This window comes from Xyrauchen texanus, chromosome 24 (assembly GCF_025860055.1).
Source record: "Xyrauchen texanus isolate HMW12.3.18 chromosome 24, RBS_HiC_50CHRs, whole genome shotgun sequence".
NCBI lineage: Eukaryota > Metazoa > Chordata > Actinopteri > Cypriniformes > Catostomidae > Xyrauchen > Xyrauchen texanus.
The window spans coordinates 16,080,243-16,085,308 of record NC_068299.1 but is presented as its reverse complement, the minus strand read 5'-3'; positions in this window follow the sequence as shown (position 1 = coordinate 16,085,308).

The window sequence follows — 5,066 nt, the reverse complement described above, 5'->3', positions numbered from 1 at the left end:
CTCGTTGACCATGGCAGACGTGGGCGTTGGCTTCTTGGCCATGGCAGGCATGGGCACTGGCTCGTTGGCCGTGGAGCAGAGACGGGCCTGGACTATGGAGCAGAGGCAGGCCTATGACATGGCATGTAGCAGACTGAAGCTTGGCTGTGACAGGGCATAGAGTAGACTGAGGCTGCCCTGTTATATGGCATTGAGCAGATTGAGGCTTGGCTGTGACATGGCTTGGAGCAGACTCAAAGATGGCTGTGAAATGGCATGGAGTTGGCCGAAGCATGGCTGTGACATGGCATGGAGCGAGCCAAGGAGTGGAGTAGACTCAGGATCCAGGGCAGATGGTGGTGCAAGCTTGGTGACCATGACGTTGCACTCTGGCTTGGCGGCCATGACTGGGAACCCTGGCCTGGCTGCCATGACGGGGAACCCTGGCTCGGCGGCCATGACATGGGATGCTGGCTCGGCGGCCGTGATGTGGCACCCTGGCTCATGATGGTGGATGGCTCTGACATGGCAGTCAATGTAGGAATGAGTCACTGTAGGAATGAGTCACTATAGGAGTGACATGACATGACAGTGGAAAGCTCTGCTCATGACATCACATATTTATTTGGATTTCACTCTTCATGCAAATAAACACTGCACTTGGGTTCTTCACATCATCATCATCTGCCTATCATTGCCAGTAGGTTACAGAATACCTGACCAACTATGAACCCAGCAGTTCTGCTCCTGTGCCTATGTCAGGGGAATCGTCCCCTGTAGGAATATGTAGAGGACTTCTGCGCTCTGCCCTGCAGGGTTGATTTTAATGATATTGCCCTCAAGGACTTTTACCGTTTTAGGCTGAATGTTCCGGTCTCCTCGCTGATGCCTGACAGTCCAATTAACCTCAATCTGGCTCAGTTCATTGATTTAGCTCTACAGTTGAGTGGGTCATTTTTCATTGTAGGAGTGGCTGAGGAGGAACTATGACATTAGGCCTGATATGCTGAAAAGTGCTCTGTTAATGTTTTCACATTCACAGTCATGAATGGCATATGAATCTCATACTGTACATGACATATTTAGAGCAATCTGGCCATATCCGATTATTGGGGGGGACTTGTCCCCCTCAATGTGTATTGTGGTTACGGCCCTGTTTTGCACTGTGATACACTTGCAAAACTGTAAACACAGGCATGGAAAGTTATACACAACTACAACACAGTTCATCGTTTACACACAACAACTCATAATTGTTCACACTTGTTTCTAATGATGTGAAAACGTGATGCTGAGGCAGAATGAACCTCTCATTGATTTTGATTTTGCAGTTGCACAACATTTTTGGGTGAGTGTACTGTAATTTGGTTTTCTTGGTTCTTTGGGCTTTTGCAGTTTGACAAATTTATTTTTACAGTATGCAATTCCTGAATATATAGACATTCAATACTGTTTTACTTGCAGTACTTACAACAAATCTGTAACTACATACCCTGGATGCTGTGCTCTCCATTTTCTGATGGATGCTCTGTAGTGCAAAAAAGAAATGTTCCTTTTTAGGGCACTGTATTTTAAGGATAATTTGGTAAAAATCCAAGTAACTTTACAGATCTTTATTGAAAAGGGTTTAAAAAATTGTTTCCATGATTGTTCAATGAACCATAAACAATGAATGAACATGCACCTGTGGAACGGTCATTAAGACACAAGCTTACAGATGGTAGACAATTAAGGTCACAGTTATAAAAACTTTGGACACTAAAAAGACCTTTCTACTGACTGAAAAACACCAAAAGAATGATGCCTAGAGTCCCTGCTCATCTGTTTGAACTTGCTGCCTGGAGGCATGAGAACTGCGTGAGACGCCTCAATAATGCTACAGGGAGACAGGAAGGACAGCTGATCGTCCTCGCAGTGGAAGACCATGTGTAGCAACACCTGCACAGGATCGGTACATCCAAAAAATCACACCAGCCGGACAGGCATAGGATGGCAACCACAAAAGCTCGAGTTACACCAGGAACACACAATCCCTCCATAAGTGCACAGACTCTCTGCAAAAGGCTAAGAGAGGCTGGACTGAGGGCTTGTAGGCCTATTATATGGCAGGTCCTTACCAGACATCACCGGCAACAACGTCGCCTATGGGCACAAACCCACTTTCGCTGGACCAGACAGTACTGGTAAAAAGTGCTCTTCACTGACGAGTTGTGGTTTTGTCTCACCAGGGGTGATGGTCGGACTTGCGTTTACTCTGGAGTGGGATGGATTTGGAGGTGGAGGGTACGTCATGGTCTTGAGCGGTGTCACAGCATCATTGGACTGAGCTTGTTGTCATTGCAGGCAATCTTTGTTGTGTTGATCATGTCAAAACAATCTATATTAAATGTTTCCTGTATATCTACATTTAACAAGAGACATGATGTCATGACATGTGACATGATGTCATGGTGTTGTGCCTTCTCTATTAATTTGAATCTTTCAAAACCTTCCTGACTTGTCTTGAAACTCCATCCACTCTTAATCTAACAAGCTGATCTGCAGTGATTCTTCTGGTAAACTATGCTTGTTTAAATATAATATTTCAAAGAAATATTGTGGTCAATGTTATCCCAAACTCCACCCAAGCAGCATAGTCCCGAATTCAAGACTCTTTGGTGAGTGCTTTATTTGTCCATTAATGTAACAAAAAGGGAAATCTCTCTTCTAGCTTGTGCTTTTCCACATAAGTCTGGATGCAATTTTACTTGGCATTTCTCATTTGTAAGTTGCTGTGGATTAAAGTGTTTGCTATATGAAAGTACTTGAATAATTAATACAAACTGTAAAATAAATGTAAAATTAGAATGCACATTATCTTGGCCTGGCCTGTATTGTCAAAGAGAAAAAATAAATAAAATAATCATCTGCAACACCAAACATACATGGTATTATTGGCATAAAATTGAACATATCTTGTTTTTAATTTTAAGATGGAATTTTATATAAAAGCGTGTTTTTGAGCGTGTTTGATAGTCAAAAATACACAGTGTACGTTAGTCACTTTTGTTTAGTAGTTTTAATGGCATCATTACAATACAATGTTATTCATAATTAGAACATATTTCTTTTTAATAGCTAAATTCGAAAAATAAATATCACAAAGTTAAAGAACATTACAGTTTAAGCACTCCACCGCCAGTTTAACAAAGTACATTCTGTTGCATCTTAGCTTTCACATGTATTTTACTGGTTAACATTGCCTGACCTCAAGTACAGTATTCATGCTTAATACAAGGCCATGATGTACAAACGACACATCCTATTACAAACACATGGGCTAAGGCTATAATTTTTCTATATATGTAGTCTATCAAGTATTTTATATATATTTTATACTGTATATGTAACATGTTTGACTGGCTTATGTTTCTTTATTTAAAACAATTTTTTATACAATACTTATTTAAATTTAGTTACAAACTGCTAAAAATACATTTCTAAATGCTTAATTGTTTTGGATAGTAATATCTTTTATAAATATGCTGTTACAACATTCAACACACAGTATATACAAATTACACACACTTTGAAAATAAAGTCATATTCCATTTCACAATATAAATACATACTCCCATTTTTTTCTATGTGCATTAAGCAAACATCAAGTATTGTTTCTTAACTTTGTTCAAAACCTTTTAAGAAGCATATTGAAGAATATTGCTAATTTTTAAGAAGCATATTGAAGAATATTGCTAATTTTTAAGAAGCATATTGAAGAATATTGCTAATTTTTAGAAGCATATTGTCAAATACAATGATAATTACAATCAAACAATGATACAACATATCAGATTACTACTATTGCATTAGAAATAAAAATCTATGTTACTAAAGTATTATTGTACTGGAAACCAAGACACCGAATGGAACCACATACATACAGTATTGTACATGTAACATGGTGATTTACAATAGGCGATATACCTTTAAGATTTTATGTACACTGTTTATTACTCACACTAGCTTAGCTTTTTTTCTTTTTTCTTTTTTGAGCTTGGTCTCTGTGTTTCAGAATATACCCCATTGAGAAATGTATAGACAACACAGCACAGTACACTTTAATACTAAAAGACCATACAGTATGATTTATAATGAGGATATTTTTAAACTGGTCTTGGCTTCATGTTTATATACTTCATGTTCTATACTGCTTTATAGACTCAGAATAGACTTATTCTTATTCTGTTTAGGCTCACAAAAAAACAAAGACAGCTTCTGATCCAGTAGTATAGAGCCGTCATTCGGAGTATCTTTAAAAACAACCATAACCATATTGTAACCCTGACATGACATTTAAATGGAATATATTTTTACAGCTAATTCATATGTTTTTATAATTTTTATATCATATGCATAGGACAAAATTATAGCACTATCTAATAGGCAAGATTATTAGGTCGTCAGCTGAACAGTTTCAAATTCTAAACTCAAATGCCTGTTTGGACAATTTCCAGTCTGCTTTCTGACTACAGCACTGAGATAATCATATAGTATCTGTATGAAGGCTAAGTAAATACTGCCAATTATCAGTTCTGCTATTATTTAATCTTAGTGGTGTCTTTGACACGGTCAACTGTAATGCACTCTTAGGCAAACTGAAAAACTGGTTAGGATTCTGTGAGACACAGCTCACCTAGTTGAGATGGCATTTAGGAGGCAGTGAATTTATTATCCTAACCCCTCAGTGTATTATCTCATTATTTCTGTTTCTGTTCTCCTTTCATTGGTCTATGTGTGCAATTACAACCATCATCATTGTGCTGCAACACATTATTCTTATTCCTGCAATAACAAACCCTGTATTCTTTGAAAGCATGACCCTTTCTGAACCCATCAAATATGCATATATATATATATGATATATAGATATCATATATATATAGTATATATACATATATATATGCATAAGATTCATATATACAGTATATATATATATATATATATATATATATATATATATATATATATATATATATATATATATATATATATATATATATATATATATATATATATAAATAAATACTGTCAAAACCCCTCCCATT